Below are 19,421 nucleotides of genomic sequence, written 5' to 3'. Positions count from 1 at the left end.
GTCAAAATAAAGAAAATGTGACTTGCTGTAATCTGTATTCTAAAATGTACAATTTCTCTTACAACAAGAACAAATAAACAAGAGGGGCCATGATGGCCCTGTATCGCTCACCTGACATATTGACATAAAGATCTCAAGATCAACATTCTGACCAAGTTACATTAAGATATGATCATAAATGTAGCCTCTAAAGAGTTAACTAGCTTTTCCTTTGATTTGACTTGGTGACCTAGTTTTTGACCCCACATGACCCTCATCAAGACATTTTGATGAAGTTTCATGAAGATGCAGTCATAAATGTGGCCTCTGGAGTGTTAACGAGCTTTTCCTTTGATTTGACCTAGTGACCTAATTTTTAATCCCACCTGAACTAGATTTAACTTGGCCTATAGATCATCAAGATTAAAATTCTGACAAAGTTTCATTAAGATTAAGATATGGTCATAAATTTGGCTTCTAGAGTGTAAACTAGCTTTTCCTTTGATTTGACCTAGTGACCTAGTTTTTGACCCTACATAACCCAGATTCAAACTGGACCTTGAGATCATAAAGATTAACACTCTGACCAAGTTTCATGAAGATATAGCCTTAAATGTGACCTCTACGGTGTTAACAAGCTTTTCCTTTGATTTGACTTGGTGACCTAGTTTTTGATCCAAGATAACCCAATATCAAAAGTGTCCAAGATTTTATTGAGGGTAACATTCTGACCAAGTTTCATAAAGATTAGGTCAAAATTGTGACCTATAGAGTGTTAACAGTCAAACTGTTGACGACGGACGGACACGGCGATCACAAAAGCTCACATTGAGCACTTTGTGCTCAGGTGAGCTAAACGCTAGAGTTGTCACAGGAGTGACGAATTATACCCTACTATATGGCCTTATCACAGAACTAAGCCAATATCAAAGCAGCATTTTCTTGAGCTATGACCTAATGACCTCAAATTCAATCTCTATAGTTTCAAGATCCTCCGCCAAAGTGTTCTCAAGTTGTTGTATGGAAAAGGTTTAAATGTTCAGGGTCATCCTGACCTTTGGAACTCTAAATCAATACAGGTAATCTGCTGGTCAAGACCAACCTTGTACTAAATTTTGTGTTTCTCATCCCAAGTATCCTGAAGTTATTGTCCAAAAACCGTTTTAAAGAACCGTTATTTATTTTGTTGAATTAACATCACACCGACACAGGATAGGTTCATATGGCGACTTTACAGTTTTAATGGTGGAGGAAGACCCCATGTGCCCCTCCGTGCATCATTTTAAAGAACCGGGTCATGTGACCTTGACCTGTGACCTACTGACCTCAACATCATTAGGGGTCACCTGCTGGTCATAATCAACCTCCCTAACAATTTTCATGATCCTAGGCTCAAGCATTCTCAAGTTATAATCTGAAAAACATTTCACTGTTTTGCCTTATTGTGACTTTGACCTACTCACCTCAAAATAAAACTTGACCTGCATTTCATGATGTGACACCTGTGTACCAAACTTTATCATCCTAGGCTCAAGGTCTCAAGTTATCATTCGGAAACGGCTCAACTGTTCAAGGTCACTATGACCTTGACCTTTGATCTATTGACCTCAAATTCAAACAACCTGTATTTTATCATAATACACCTGTGTTACAAAAGCTATGATCCCAGGCCAAAGCGTCTGCAAGTTATCTTGACCTTTGACCTACTGACTCCAAAGTCGAACTTGACCTGTAACTATGTACCAAAAAATATTTAAAGCGGTCAAGCTTTTCATGAGATATCACCTGGAAGCCATGAAAACCTACTGACTGAAAGACAAACAAGCTTACTACATGGGGGTATAACAGAACATTCTCTTTAAAATCTCATGAAAAATACGAGAACTAGATACCCACGGGCAATATGTCAAGCCCGCCAGCTGTCAAAAGGACTGGGAGTTGTGCATGACACTCCTTGTCTCATTGAGGCAAACATTTATGCCAAATAAAAGAGATTGCAAAAAGTTACAATATAAGTTATTTACAGTAACAACAAAGGAACGTAAAATTTAAAAAAAAAATTTTTTTAAAAATTAAAAAAATATATATAAAAAATTCTAAGTCCACACAAAAATCCGCACCAGCAGAGATAGGTCAAAATACACCTTAAAATTGGATGTAACATGCATGTTGTACTACAGAAAAGTAGTCTTGATTTTTCCCTACGACCAGTAATAAAAAAGTTACAAATGTAAGCTATTTATAGTAACAACAAAGGGAAGTAATTCTAGGATCTTTTGCATGACACTCCGTCGCATGATGATGAACAATTGTGCCAAGTTACATCAAAATCCCTCTATGCATCAAAAAGAAATGCTCCAGACAAAGTCATTTTTGTATCTGACTTTTGACCTCTAAGTGTGACCTTCACCTTAGACCTAGTTCTTCCGTATGACACTCCGTCTCATGGTGGTGAACATTTGTGCCAAGTTACATCAAAGTCCATCCATGCATGAAGAAGAAATGCTCCAGACATAGTTGTCATTCTTGTATCCTTTGACCTCTAAGTGTGACCTTGACCTTAAACCTAGGGACCTGGTTCTTGCGCAAGACACTTCATCTCATGATGGTGAACAATTGTGCCAAGTTACATCCAAATCCCTCCATGCATCAAGAAGAAATGCTCCGGACAGTCATTTTTGAATTTGACCTTTGACCTGTAAGTGTGATCTTGACCTTTGAGATAGGAACCTGGGGCTTGCGCATGACACTCCATCTCACTGAGGTTAACATTCATACCATATATAAACAAGATTGCTCCATGCATGTCCAAATTATGGTCCGGACAAACAAATCCGGACGGACGCACGCACATACACCGAATAGACATTTGGACAACTATGTCTTCGCTTCCGCAAGCAGGCTCGACAATAACAAAACCAATGTGATAATACATTATCTCTTAAAGTAACAGAGCTTTGTCAAACACTGCTCTTCTCAAAATAAATTTAGTTTCTAAATAAATCCTGAATTCCTATCCTTAAAAGTTTTTTTTTTTAAGTTCCCTTGTTCTTCTGTCTTTTTATATTTTCTGGTGTTTCTTTCTTGCTTTTCAAGTATACTGGCTTTGTTGACCTTCCATATTGTAGCTGCCTGCTCTCAAGAAGTGAATCTGTAAAACAGAAATCAAATATTGTAAATTGATAAAAAGAGACCCTAACCAACTTTCATCAAGATCCTATGAAAAATGTGACCTATAGAGTGGTCACAAGCAAAAGTTTATCGACGCACGCACGGACGCCGGACGCCACGCTATCACAAAAGCTCACCTTGTCACTCTGTGACAGGTGAGCTAAAAAGTCAATATCTGAGAACCGTTTCCTCCGGTCACAAATTAAACCATTTGTTGATGTGATTTTTGGGAAATGTTACCTTGCATTTTGGGATGTTGGGAAAAAAATGCAATATTTTTGGATTGGGAAGTGGCCGAATACAGGCCCAGGGTTTCAGAAATCCCATGTCCGGAGCCCGGGGGCTACCAGAAAATTCTGTCGGGCTACTAAATTTTTTCAGAGCGTGCCCGCCGGGCTACCTTGACACTCCGTCAACTTGCCTGGCCTCTGTCATATAAGGATGAAAAGCCCTGCCGGCTAACAATTTCTGACAAGAAATCATTTTCAAAGTTTTTCTTTCCGGTCAGTTCTATATGGAATTAAATTCTTTGGGTAATTTTGAAAGAAGACCACCCCAAGATCATTCTGTGAAGTTTGGTGTAAATCTGCCCAGTGGTTCTGAAGAAGATTTTTTACAAATTGTTGGCACATGACGGACATCAACTCATGTTGTCACCCTGTGACAGGTGATTGAGCTTATAATTGTTTAAATTTGCATATTTGTATTAAATTTTATGGTTTTGTCCAGAAATGCTTTATCATCAAGAAAATGAAATGGAGTCTTTACTAAGGTCTAAAAAAAATTTGTTTCCGGTAACATGCTAAAATAAATTAGGGTAGGTAGGTCGGAAAAACTTTTTTCTTTGGATTTTTTGAAATTATTTTTAGGGAGACTTTTTGGAAATTATTTTTGTGTCAAAAAATGAATACAAATAGGGGGGTTATGCCTCTAGAGCATCAGTAAGTTGATTTATAACATCACTGTCCATGTTTAAAGCATAAAAAGTTTTTATCAAAAAGTTGAAAAAAATGTTCTCAAAGACAAAGGCGGACGGACCGTCCATTTAGGGTCGGGCCAAAAATTTATGATAGGTCAGGATACAGGAAACAGACAATTTTTTTTACGCCTAATGTTCCTTGGTATTTGCACTGACTCAGTCGCAAAAATCTGTTCACACAAATACTAATTTGTATACAGTATATCATACTTTTTGAATGATTGAAACTGCTTCCCACAGCTGCAACTATATAATAAAGAAACAGAATGACAGAAATACCTTATGAGCCGCAAGCAAGTGGTTTCAGTCTGTCAGCAAGCACTTTGGAGCAGTACAACAATACTCTGTATAATAGACCAAGATGCCTGAAAATAGAGAAAAGGGAGCAAATTAAGGAAACATGGACAACCAGCTGTTTTGAAATTTCAAAGGTCTAAGAGCTAATATCCCAATTATATAATTGGCATGGCCGGAGAAATTTGTTAAATAAAACTTTTTTTAATGAAAATAAAACAGTAGCAAATTTTGTCAAAATGTATAATGAAACGAAGTAAATGCGGTTAAAAATTTCAGTTTGGAAAAAGAAATGTCACTGTATGAGTAGGTTTGTTTACACGACTGACCAGCCAGAACAGCCAAACATTACTTTAACCCAGTGAATTCCAGGTACCTTTTTGACTTGGTCGTCTATGACCTTCACTTTGCTCGGTATCATTAAAAGGCAAAAACAGACTGGTAAAGCAGCTAGAAGAATCTGTTCTGCCTTCCTCAGTTTAGTATGAACACAGGAGCTGACAAAATGCTACAATTGTTTATTGGTATCTGACGGTCATGATTCATAAACGTATAACTTTAAACGTATTTGAGTATGTGTGCAGTGTACAAAATTCAAGATTTCAACTAACCCATGCTGGCAACCAGATAGAAAATTTTCCAAGCCTGACACCAATTTCACATGCCTGAACTTAAAGCTGAATTTTGAACCATAAAACAACTGGTCTAGCTCATACCCTCAAAATACTTCATCATATTGTTGGGGACATGCTCGACTGGGGATTCCTAGGAGAACAGGAACTGAATGCATCGGACCAAAAAGTAATGTGAGCGGCTTCAGTTGCATTTGCAGAGCTCAAATTTAACTTTTTTGACCAACATAAAATTTTAGCATGTAGCTTTTTTTTCTTGTTGCTTAGTCTGAAATCTACTTGCAAATTTAGACTTTCAATTAAGAATGTTAGAATATCCTAAAAAATCATGCTAGAACGTCAATATTGTTTGCACGGTTTTCCTTGGCATACAATTTTGTGCGTTATAACTCAAAATAACCTTCAAAGTAATTCGTAACCCATCATTGATGGCGTAACTTAACTACTGGCTGAAATAAATGGCAAGGCAAATTATCGTACCTAATATTATAAATAGTGATTCAACTGTATACATGTACGAATTAGTAAGACAGCCTGCATTCTAGATTTAATTATAAGATAGACCTCTATATTTCTTTATAATCAGTAATCCATTCAATAAAAAATGGCTAACCAAAAAAAGATGTTGTGTTTTCTGTTATCCTCAAATGAAAGCGAATCTACAAACATTAACAAAAACCGCAACAATTTTGACTAAATTATTTGTATTTGCAAAATAAATTGTGTGAAATTTTGATCTTAACTTGCATTCCATGAAATTGACTTACATTTAGCGGGTCCAAAATTTGAGCCCTGTGATTTGTGAAAGTAATTACATCTTCTGCATGATTATGGTTCTGACTACTCTTAAACTCTTGCATTTATGGAACAGTTTGAATTCAATTCCTTCATAATTCTGACGAACTAATAGAGCATGCTTCAGAACTCCAGATTAAGGGCTGTATTTTTGTAATTACAAACTTGTTAGGGATCAGATATGACTTTATTTTAAAATGTGGATGTATCAATAAGAATTTATTTTAAAATGTGGTTGTATCAGTACGACATGTAAACAGTATTACATATATTCCAAAGAAAGATCGAGCCGAACTGCATGTCTGCGCCAAGTTGCGCTTATCAACGCTATCCTGACTGTTGACAATTTGCACGGTGTCAAATGAGTGTGGAATAAACGAAACAAACGCAAATAGCATAATGTAATGCATTAACACATAATTTTTTTGGACTTCAAAAATTATGCGTCATAAAAATCTGAAAAGGGGAAATAATTCTACCAAAACTGAAGGCAACCAAGTTATTTTTATTTCAATTTGTGTCATATGAACAGATGAACCAAGTTTGAAAGAAATATCTTTACTATTTTTCAAAAAATGTTATAGTTTTTATGTCGAAAGCCCGATCGGGCAATGTTACCAGCCTGTTTAAAATCTACATTTTTTTCTATAAGCCGATCCGATTCCCTATATTTAGACCGAGCACAGCTTATCGGCAGAATCATAAGCTCGATCAACTTAATCACTGTGTCAGTGTTCGAAATTCGCGGTAGTCCGACAGCCTGTGGCTACCAAATTTCAACTCGGGCTACCGATTTTCCGCAGGTACAAGCCCGACCAGGCTACTAAATTTTCCTATAAATTTGTTTTAAAAATCATGCTAATTAAACGAGGACAGCATCGTGATTTCATATGATCTCCATTAATAAACACTAAGAAGGCATCACGCATCGTCCAGACTGAGGAATGCTTATTGAATTGTTGTTGTTTTTTTTGCACTCTCACGTGTTGACAATCAAACACGAAGTGTCAAAGATGTAACCACAGTGCTAACTGGCTGAATACAATCACCTCTCGCAAGTACCTGCAGTAGGCAGAGCTTAAATTATGCTATCAGTGTGTGTGTAAATGTGTATTCAGTACTCGTTATTATATCTTGCAAATTGTCAAAAGTCCGAGTAGCAGTAATTGGCAAGTGCCGATCCTAAAAAAATCGGCGTTATAGTCTACAAAATGTTATATGGTGCAAAAATTAAGTATTTTAAGGTGTTAAAGTTCAGGGTAGTGAAATTAGTGTCTGGCTAGTCCAAATAATTGTACTCGAGAGTTAAATATCGTTATATTTTTTTGACTTGTCGATATCCGCCTCCTCTTGGTAGACAACGTAAAATATCAAAATGTAATATCGGTATACCCGAGGTCTCATTATTTAGAATAAGTGTCGGGCTTGGAAAATTTCCTATCTGGTAGCCCAAATGGTCTAGTGGATTCAAATCTGAATTTCGCACACTGCTGTGTATACATACAGTGAGCCTTAAGAAATAATAATCTAAAAGGCCCATTTCAAATTGATGAATAAATAAAAATGTAAAAAATAAGAAATTTCTATGCTATTTATGGGTGGGGTGTTTGTTTACATTATTATTATACAATGGAAAGTTAGTTACTCACGTTTCTAAAAATGTCAACAGGCCAACCATGCACATGCTGTACTGGAGTGCCGTCCATATTCTATATAAAAGTAAAATAATTCCATTAATCAGTCATGCCTGCAAGTAAAATCACCGATTTCTTAATTTTAAAAATTCAATATAGGCTTATGTAGTGATAGTAGGTTTATAGGCCACTTCCAACAGCCTTGCTGTTGGGTTAACCCTTTAGCGACGTGGTTAGAGTGTCCGCCTACAGATCAAGAGGTCCGGGGTTCGAGCCCCAGTAGGGACCTTGGTATTTTCTCTCCCAGGGTTTACTTTAATGGTGTCAGAAGTGTTTGACGGACTCATGCGGTGAGCATGGAGTGTCATTCTGAAGAGCTGGTAAGCTCTGAAAAGTAAAGGGGGAGAAGTGTAGTGATAGTAGGTTTATAGGCCACTTCCAACAGCCTTGCTGTTGGGTTAACCCTTTAGCGACGTGGTTAGAGTGTCCGCCTACAGATCAAGAGGTCCGGGGTTCGAGCCCCAGTAGGGACCTTGGTATTTTCTCTCCCAGGGTTTACTTTACTTAGTAACAGAGAAGTTCAAAGAAACTAAAGTACCGGAAAGGAATTAAAATACGATCTGAAAAGCGACACAAAGGTGAATCTATTCTCTCATTCCCCGAGCTGAAGAACTCGTTGGAGAATGTTTTTGTTTCCTCAAATTTTCAAAATGTCGGCGCCAGTGTAATGTGATCCACTCTCAATATAAAAATGTTCAAAATGTCTCCGTTTAAAAATGCTACTCAGTATAGAATAAAGCATGTTTGTATCACAAATTATATCAGTGTAGTATTAGCTTCTGACGCAACAAAGTTAACAGCTTACTTTGAATATTCTTTCGGGTCGCAGACATCTTATTGTGCGGATATTGCGTTTCGCCTACTGATCTGACGGACGCTTATTAACATTAACGAAGACCGTGATATCCCGAATTTCATCGGGGTCGTCGCACGCCCATGGTCTAAACCGGAACTCCATATTTTTTTATTTGGATAGTATGTGTTGTTTGGATACCCTCGTATGTTACCGTAGTGGGATTCGATCCCGATTTTCGTCGCTTCGCGACGAAAATCGGTAAGATCGATTCCCTAATAATAATAATATATAAGAAACAAACATACATGAGAACGAATACGACAATGAATCATTTTGGAGTTTACACCAGATTTCACTCTTTAAACCCTACAATGTTCCTGTATTACAAAATTACTCCCTGCCAGATAAAATAGAAAAAGTGAAAACTCCACAGGTCGCTCAACACAACAAAAACGAAAATGTTGCAGGCTCGGTTTGATTGAGCCTGTTCATGGACGGTAGTGGAAATGCATGCTACCGTCCACGCCCTCTAAACCCTCACATCCATAACAGTTACCATATGAACACATTGGAAAACACAAACATGCCAGCGTAAAGATATAAAAATCAAAATCCATGAAACGGTAAACGTGTGTACTTAAATATTTTGCAATTCTAAGACACCAAATCAAACACCATCACGGGAATGACTAAACATCAAAAGGGAAATTACAAAATCAATGGAATTAAAAGCTAGTTGCATGGAATCCTCTATTTCCCTCCTCACACAAACACGAAAATGGAGTGACCAACTGTAAAAATGCGAACTACTAGCTATGGACCGAGTCTCGGAATAACACGGCCTTAGCCTCTTCCAATGAAAAGTGTTTAAAATAAATAATGCTTGATAAGAATGACCTTACATACATAAAATACAAAGATAAATCTTTACATGTAGTCTTTTATTGGGTGAAAACTCACTTCGACACAATGTATGTCTTATGGTTGCACTTCCAGCATTAGGTGATGGTTGAAGACCATTGGTGCCCCTTAAAGGCATTGTTTCAGGCAGGCATTGGCGATCATCTAGGTGGAACCACGACATTCCGTTAGTCAGATAGATTGCTGTCTCACTTGAAGACTTGTACACCAAAGTGGGTTCTGAATTCACATCGGCGAGGTACAACTGATAGAAGTCAATGACCTTAATCACATGACCACAGAGGCACTCTATACATGTAGTCAGTTTTTGAACAGTTTCTGGTAAAAAATCTATATTTGTGAACAGATTACATCAAGTCCTGCAATATCATGGAAGTCTAAGATAGTGTGGGCCGCACAATTCTTTAAAAAATGAACAAAGAATTACTCATAACATGTGAGACATATAATGCAACCGTGCTTAATATTTTGTAATGAAATTATCCGTGTCAGTTTGCGATTTGATATTAAACAAGAGTGCAAGAATGTCACAATATACGCCCGTCGCAGCAAATTAGCAAATAGCAGCTGTGTTTGCAAATGGAATCTTAACTTTGTGGTTGTTTAGTAATTATTGTAATTCTTTTGTTTTTCTATGTCCACAAAAACAAAACTCCTTACAAAGTAGAGATACCTTAAAAGCTATTTATAATAACAACAAAGGGAAGTAATTCTAAAGAAGGGACCTGCGCATGACACTTCGTCCCATGATGGTGTACATTTGTGCCAAGTTACATCAAAATCCCTCCATGCATGAAGAAGAAATGCTTCGGACAAAGTCATTCTTGTATCTGACCTTTGGCCTCTAAGTGTGACCTTGACCTTAGACCTAGAGACCTGGTTCTTGCGCAAGACACTCCATTTCGTGGTGGTGAACATTTGTGCCAAGTTATATCAAAATCCCTCCATGCATGAAGAAGAAATGCTCCGGACAATTTTTTCATTCTTGTATCATTTGACCTCTAAGTGTGACCTTGACCTTAGACCTAGGAACATGGTTCTTGCGCAAGACACTCCGTCTTATGATGATGAAGAATTGTGCCAAGTTACATCAAAATCCCTCCATGCATGAAGAAGATATGCTCCGGACAAAGTCATTCTTGAATTTGACCTTTGATCTCTAAGTGTGACCTTGACCTTAGACCTAGGGACCTGGTTCTTGCGCACGACACTCCGTCTTATGATGGTGAACAACTGTGCCAAGTTTCATCAAAATCCCTCTAAGCATGAAGAAGATATGCTCCGGACAAAGTCATTCTTGAATTTGACATTTGATCTCTAAGTGTGACTTTGACCTTAGACCTAGGGACCTGGTTCTTGCGCATGACACTCCGTCTCATGATGGTAAACAAGAGTGCCAAGTTTCATCAAAATCCCTCCAAGCATGAAGAAGACATGCTCCGGACAAAGTCATTCTTGAATTTGACCTTTGACCTCAAAGTGTGACATTGACCTTAGACCTAGGGAACTGGTTCTTGCGCAGGACACTCCGTGTCATGATGATGAACAACTGTGCCAAGTTTCATCAAAATCCCTCTATGCATGAAGAAGAAAGTCTGTGGACGCCGCCCGCCCAACCGCCCGCCCACCAGGGGCGTTCCCATAATACGTCCCGTTTTTCAAACGGGCGTATAAAAAGGAATGGTAACATATATCCTCGAAAAGGGTATTTATTCCCATGCAATGGTCAAATGTGAAAATACTGCAGTGCAAAATATGAATTAAAAGCTTAACAGAATGAATATGTTATATTTCCATTACTATACTCCTGTCTAAAAAACAAAGACAAATATCAAACAGGGAATGCCACGTACCAAAATCGCAGCCTCCCCAAAACGAAACCTACAGCACGCAGACGTTCACACCACAAGCATTAATTAAGAACTTTAGAAAATTCAGCTCTAGCACACTTGTTTCTGTTGACATACCATACAGGTTTTTATGACTAGTACATAGTAATCTGAAATATTTAAGGCGTTGCACAATTTATATGCAGCTTGTTTCGCACAACAACATGCTAAATGACAATATCCATTTATTCCAGAGAATATTAAGTCAGTTATTCTCACAATTTTGATGCAGAATACCCTGTACGTCATCAAAGAAAATTGATTTCAAATCTTCTAGAATAAACTAATGAAAGGCAGATGCTATCACACTGTTCTTTGCTCGTTGTTGTATAATTACCATGGGCAAAACACAGGTAGATTTGTTTTGTTTTTCAGAAAATAATGTATTTATATTCGGGCTTATTGTCACAATTAGCCCCAGACAGCTGGAAACATATTTACATCTGATACACGCCTATCCTATTTACTATTTTAATTGATGTTTCTTGTTTTTCTGTGGTGTTTTGTAAATTGCAACAATTATGCCAATAAAGAGATAAAACACAGTATTATCTTCATGTAAAACATCCTGACAACAGAAAACAAATTACGAGTGAAACGTAAGAAAGGAAATAAATAAAGTAAGTATCTTTCTTAACTGCGCAGTGAGCAAACACGTATACCCAGTTTCCTACGGCGACATCCACCACAGATGTAAATTCCCCGTGGTAAACGCCACAGTAATAGCTGGTTCTTCATTGTAGCATTGCAGTCCGTTCTCTTTACACACAACATGACCTGAATGTGTAGTTTCATTAGTCGAAACACGCCGCTATCATTTTCTAAAAAGTTAGCTGATTTCCTGGTATGCACAGACAGCAGTGCTTGTTTTTTTTTTTTTATTATTATGTATTAAAATAAGCGTATATTCGGAAATATGCCATATTATATCTGAAGTGATTTTATTTGGTATGCGATAAGGGAAATGCAGTCCAACTTTAATACAACTATCTGAGCACAGTCTGTCTGCAGATTGTATAGGTCACCGCTTCAACTATGCGGTATCCTGTTTCAATCCATAGTGGTAGAATATCATAACGAAACGGTAAAGCGTTCGTATTAAGACAGAATGAACATCACGTGACTTTCGGTTTTTCTACGGTAGCTAATTTCTGCAATTTCATTCTGGCATTGGCGCGTATTTTGACGTATTTGTGCGCTGATTTGGCGTGTTTTAGAACCAACAGGCCAGAACGACAAAACTCTTTTTTCGTTCAGTCGTGTTGGTGTTTGCTATTCTATTATTTAAGAAATGAAATGATTTATTTCAGTGTTCATGCGAAATGAACGACAGAATAGGATCGGCAAATCCATGTTTAATTTACCGATCCTATTCTGTCGTTCATTTGTCATGAGCACCGAAAAAATAAGTTTCATTTCTTATATTTACATTATATTTCCTTTCCGTTTGTAAACAAGATAATATCATAAATTGCACATATTTTGTGATATTTACCATTAAAATCAGCTTCCAGGACATTCTGTTCACCAAACGGAACAACTGCGACGTCATATAAGGAACGTTCTCCCTGACTATACGCGGACGTCGTCAAAAAACAGCGGTCGGTTATCACTATCTTTCGCACATTTCCTTTTGCAGTTCATACGAAATGAACGTCATTATTTTCAATGGAAAAGAATAGAGCGAATGTAAATACATGTATTCTCTATTATAAATCTGTTCCAGTGTCTTAACATCTATCAAACGTTTGTAACCAGCCAACGACGCCGAAAATAGCTGCATCTTGAATAAACCTGTATAAACTCAGGACAAATATTATCGCACGGTTTTGAACACCGAATCTCCAACACTGCTTTACAACACAACTGTTTTATCAACCGTACGAGTTATATCCAAAATCTTATTTACTTCGAAGTTTATGTATGACGTCACCATGTTCCCGTACTGCTCCTTTGCTTACAGCTTCATATCACATTGGACTGAGTAATTGCCATTTTCCGATAAGATTACAGCTCATTCTCGTTAGAGACCACCAATTGTTTTCCCATAGACTTACATTGTAACATTATGGCGTGTACGGCCTTCCATACGTCGAAACATGTATATATAATTACAAGTTTTTCAAGAACTATCTTAGTTCTACCAAAATATCGGACGAAAAACATATGAATAGTGATACTTTATTTAAGTAATTTTCCTGTGAATGAGATGACCCCCTGTTTACATCATTGACATGGCGGGAGAAATTCGTTTGATAAAACTTTTTTTCAGTACACATAAAATGTAGCAAATTTTGTCAAAATGTATAATAAAATACTGTAAATGCAGTGAAAAATGTCAATTTTGAAGAAATAATCACTTCCTGGGTTTGTTTACATGACTGACCAATCAGAACGCACAGACGTTACCTTATTCCCAGGTATACACTTACCTCATTCCCAGTAAGTTCCCTGTACTTTTTTGAATTGGTGGTCTCTGACCTATAGATGAATGTTTCGTTTCACATTTTCTAATTTTACAGTGAATTGTGAAACATGATCCAATACCAGATGTCTACAAAGTTCATCTAGAAATGTTCAGTTTTAAGAAAGATATGACAGTTTACTGAGGTCACCCCTTGTCGATTTATATGCCCAGCTCCAGTCCCCTGTCGTCGTCAGATTGCAATTTTTCGTGAAAATTTCAGTTGTCTGCTTTTGATTTGACTTGGAAGCTGAAATCGATTCATTCCGTAAAAAATAGAAATAAGGTCTAATAATTTTGATCATTCTCTAACATTACAGAGATAAAAATGATCCTTTTTGTCCAAAAAGCTCAGATAAAAAAGGGGCACACCTGTTAAAAAAAAGAGGCCAAATTTTAAAAAAAATAAAATTTCACGCTTATTTTTACACGAAAACGTCTTTCTACATCATTACAACAGATTTGGTGGGCCATTTACATTACCTGTGATGACTTCCGGCGAAGTCATGTTTTAGCTCTATTATAGGTTAGAGCCCCACCACTTTTTTTCCCATAGACTTACATTGTAACATTATGGTGGTGTTACGGGCCTTCCATACATCAAAACCCATGTATATATAATTACAAGTTTTTCAAGAACTATCTTAGTTCTACCAAAATATCGGACGAAAAACATATGAATAGTGATACTTTATTTAAGTAATTTTCGTGTGAATGAGATGACCCCCTGTTTACATCATTGACAGGGCGGAGAAATTCGTTTGTAAAACTTTTTTTCAAAAACAATAAATGTAGAAAATTTTGTCAAAATGTATAATAAAATACTGTAAATGCAGTGAAAAATATCATTTTGAAGTAATCAACTTCTGGGTTTGTTTACATGACTGACCAATCAAAAACGCACAGACGTTACCTTATTCCCAGGTATAAAACTTACCTCATTCCAGTAAGTTCCCTGTACTTTTTTGAATTGGTGGTCTCTGACCTATTTTTTCTAGCAAATTCGCTCCGATTTTAAACCCAATATCAGACCGGGACTGTCTTGGTTTACGACAAATTTAGCTGCATTGATAAGAACTCGCCATTTCTCCACCAGGCATGTGCTGCTTTTAAAATTTGGGTTTTGAGGTTGTCCTACTGTCATATAATCAGCATAATAAAGTATAAGTACATGGACGGTATATTGATTCGACAATTTTGTTTCCAAAAATTGCATCTTAAGCGTATCCATAGCTTATGAAGTTTATCGAAGGCACATAATACAAGACAAATGGTTTTGTATAACGTTTTCAAAAAATCACAATTGATGCAATGGAAATATATTTTCAATGATTTATCAAAACTAGAGCTTACATATTAAGTTATCGAGAATCCATGATGCCGCTTTAATGGGACTTTATAATCGTATTGATGAGATTATTTACAAATACGTTTCAATTGTTTAGGGGGTATAAAGCAGACAAGAATTAAACCTATCTGACTTCTGACCCTGACTTTAGACATAGTGGCCAGAGTCGCAAGCTGTACAAGACGTCTTGGTGCGATTGTAAACTGATGTTTATTAATGAAAATATTTCCAGCGGTTTATTATATCAGCAGAGGACATTGGTTGAAATATTTTGCCTGGAAGTATAGTACGATAGTCTTGTCTTGTTTGTGCGTTTGAATCATCGTAAAATAATGGTTGAATTTAAATGCGCATTATTTGAAATGCACTGAACTGGTTCCGAGATATCCATCTGGAAATAATTCATGGACAGACACGCGTGGCTCCATAAAGCCCACACGTACTTTGTATCTAATGGTGTAATAAATGATTGGGTTACAGAATGAGATACATCGCATGGTAAATTTTGCGTAACACAATTGCTTTGATATATATTTCTAAAGTTCATATGAATATTAATGACTAAAGAGATGATATATAGCCAGCCTAATGTTCAACAAAGAACAATAGAATTATGGATTTGCATATTTAAAAAAATTATTAGAATAAATTTTATATATCATGCAAAATAGATATCACATGTCTTAAAAAGGCACTTTTGTTTTGCAGCAATTTCTAGTTTGTTTTTTGTTTATAAACTTCAAGATTTCCATGCAAATAGCAATATTGTTTTTTCCACGAAAATGCATAAAACTGTGATCAACCAATGAAGAACTTTCTCTTGTGCATATTGGACGTAAGCAATTTTCAAAATGTCAAACATGTTAAGACTTTCTTTCAATCAGTTTGAATAATTTCACATCAGAATCATTTCTGGATATTGTGCAATTGTCTTGAGCTTGATAAGAAATTTTGTCATAATATCTAAAGTTGATCGATTACTGGGTATTTCTTTAACATGTGAAAGCTGTAAGATGGTGTTGTAACAGAGTCGAATACAGAGTTCTCTATTCTTCCGTGGTGTGTGTGTAAAAGTGAGGTAAACTTTATTTACTGTCGCTTTGTGAAACAATGAACATACGCTATGTAGAGATTTTAAGCGACCCTAGTTTAAGAACATTTAAAAACAATTACACCTTACCCCGCAATTTGCCGATACCCTTGCACAGATGGGTCGACTGAAGCAATTGTGCCTTACCCAAGGACACACCGCAATGGGAGTCCGGGACCTTCACCTCCGTAGGAAAGCGTCTTAGCCTCCGACCAATGCGTCCACATCTTTTAAAGTTGTCATCCGAGCATAGTTAAAAAAATTTTTTGTTACCGAAGAGGTTGTAATACAAAACTTTTTAATTTTTTAAAAATTTCTGCACCTGACTTATTATTTTCATCAATGCTGAAATCAAACTTTAAAAACAGCTCAAATTTTTTCACCTCGTCTTCAGAAAAACACAACTCTGACGTGTAATGGATTAGATATTGGGTCTCTACACAACCTTTTAGGGGCTGTTGAAATACTCGTAAGGTGTTAGACATTCTCAGTTTGCATTGCTAGGTGATGTTACCATTCAGCACGGGTTTGAATCCTTGTCTGAGATTAAATATTTATCTTCTAAACTGTATTTGACTCTTATCTTCACAATCTCTTTTTTTAAATTTAAGAATGAAATAGTCTGAATTTGTAATAATTGAATATGTACTTTTAATCTTTTTGGGTCTGAACCATTTTATAATAGCAATAATAAAAGTCATTGATGATGTCAATAATTTGTTTTCATTATTTTTTCTATTTTCAGGTGTATAACATCACAAATCCATCATTTTTCACACCCACTGGAGCGTGCTCAGTATAGACCAGATAACCTATATAATTCATGCAACTATCCTAGTTTTCTTCCCATACATTTTTTTATAATCTTTTTATAATAAAATGACCTTCATACTTTGATATAAAATATGCTTATACAAGTTATATTCACACCCTAATTTATCGCATCAACGAACTCAGATATATTAGTTAAAACTAGGTGGGTAAATATTCACCTAGTATACTTTAAGGTCATGATATTCATTTATCATTTTTAGTGTATAAATTAGAGCAAGATATTCAGGTTTCTTTTGAAACTGGAAAATTTTAACACATTTGCCTACTAAAGCATAATAGGCAAAATTAGTTAAAATGACAAGACTTCTTTTCAATTTCAAATGGAATTTCAAAATTGTGTATTTTAGAAGATGCTGATGCGGTGGTAAAATTCAACAACAACACGTGAATATTTATCTTTTATCAACGTTTCGGCGCTTACGCCTTCATCAGGATAAATACATAATAAAACAACGGACGTGACGTCATGAAGTAAACGTTACGTTGAATGGCGGAAAAACGTATAGATCTACTGTTTTTTTTTTTTTAAATATTACATAAATTAATGTGAATAATAAATAGCAAGTTTAGTACATTACGGATATAAGAATACAGGATTTCCTATAGCAGTATATATAAAAAACCATAAATAGGAAAAAACGCAATAGTACTAAACAAACACATATACATGTAAAATTCATTACACATTAAACAATGTTTTTGAATTAAGTCCATCAGGATTGAGTGTTTTTAACTTATGAATCCAGAATGTTTCCTTGCATAACCGGTTAATTTGATTATTTACCACATCAATAGGCATAAATGTGAAGTCATCAATACTATGGTCATCTTGATTAAAATGACCAGCAACCAACGTGGAATATGCAGGATCTGTAAAATTAGATATGTCAAATTTATGGCTATTCATACGCCGTGAAACCTGTTGCATAGTCTGCGCAACATATTGCATATTGCATCTTTTACACGTTATTAAGTATACAACATCTTTAGATTGACAGTTTGTATCATATCGTAAAGAAAATGTTTCTCATGTAACTGTACTGCTAAATGAGGATCCAGAGTTGATTCGTAGACAGTGGGAACATCGTTTCCTGTTACATTTCTGCGTGATGTATGTTTCAGTGTTCAGTTTGAAGTCGGAACTTACTAAGTTGTCGCTTAAATTTCTTGTACGTCTGTACGCCACTATAGGTTTGTATTCGTCATGAACAAATTTAACATTTGTATTCTTTGCAATGTTCAGAAGATCCCAATACTTGTGAATTGTTCCACCTATATTTGGTAATGATGGATTATATTCTACGGTGAAAGGAATAACACTTGTTTTATTTTTATCTGAAGGCGTCAGGGCTTCGTTTTGTGACGACCTCGACACCTTCTTGAATGCACTGTCTATCACAGAATCCGGAAAATTTCTATCTTTGAAGTAGCTCCGTAAATCATTAAGAGATGAGTTGAATTTTTCGTCATTAGAAATAATTCTCCTGTACCGCTTTGCCTGACTGTCTGGGATTCCATCTTTGCATTGTTTCGGATGACAAGAGGTGTAATCTAGGTATTGATGGGTATTTGTTTCTTTCACGTAAATATCAGTGTCAATTCCTAGCGATTTGTTTTTGGATACTTGTACATCTAAGAACGAAACAGTACTTTCTGATATTGTAGTAGTAAATTTGATATTTGGATGAAATTTGTTAAGATCGTCGATAAAGGACTCTAACTCTTCTAACGAGTGGTTCCAAATCAAAAAAATGTCATCTAGGAACCGTAACCACAGAGATGGCTTAACTACCCTTGAGTGAAGGAAATCCTGTTCAAGTTTTCCCATGAAGAGAGATGCATATGATGGTGCCATGGAACTCCCCATTGCTGTACCCATCTTTTGTAAATAAAACTGTTCACAGAATTTGAAGTAGTTATTTTCAAGTACAAGTTTTATTAAACGGGAGATTTCATCAGTTGATAAATTTCTACCATGTATATTTTGTTGTAAAAATGACTTACAGGCGTTTATACCGTCATCATGAGGGATGTTTGTATAAAGTGATGTTACGTCAAGCGTTACTAAATATGATTTAGTTTCAAGTTTAATATCCTTCACTTTATTTATGAAATCAGCTGTGTCTTTTACATATGAAGGCAAACCGACCATGTATGGCTTTAATATATAGTCAATATATTTGGAAATATTCTCAGTAGGAGAACTAAACGCTGAAACAATGGGCCTTCCGGGATATTGCATAGGTAAATTGTTGTCCGGTTGTTTGTGTATCTTTGGTAAGATATAAAAACATGGCGTACGAATGTTTGCTGGAAAAGTGTCAAACTCGTCTGTAGTTTCAATATTTGCAACACATTGTGATATATTACGTTTTATTTCGTCTGTGGGATCGTTTGTACATTTTTCGTAATATTTATCATTATTCAATTGTCGCAATATCTCGTTTTTATAATCTTCAGTGTTCATAATTACAATTGTATTTGATTTATCTGCTTTTTTGATCACAATAGTTTTATCTTGTGATAGTTTTCGCA

At 36.1% G+C, this 19,421-nt stretch overlaps 1 long non-coding RNA gene across 1 annotated transcript; it reads right to left on the bottom strand.

Moving 5' to 3' along the window:
- Positions 1-1,208: 1,208 nt before the first annotated feature.
- On the bottom strand, positions 1,209-7,639 carry LOC128559134 (uncharacterized). Its single transcript, XR_008372217.1, has 3 exons — positions 7,500-7,639; positions 4,409-4,494; positions 1,209-3,130 (listed from the first exon to the last, which is right to left on the bottom strand). It is a non-coding gene; the product is annotated as an uncharacterized LOC128559134 (long non-coding RNA).
- Positions 7,640-19,421: the final 11,782 nt, after the last annotated feature.

The sequence above is a fragment of the Mercenaria mercenaria genome, chromosome 8 (assembly GCF_021730395.1).
Source record: "Mercenaria mercenaria strain notata chromosome 8, MADL_Memer_1, whole genome shotgun sequence".
Classification (NCBI taxonomy): Eukaryota; Metazoa; Mollusca; class Bivalvia; order Venerida; family Veneridae; genus Mercenaria; species Mercenaria mercenaria.
Note: the sequence above shows the minus strand (reverse complement) of the source record. Positions and strands in the feature narration are given on the sequence as shown.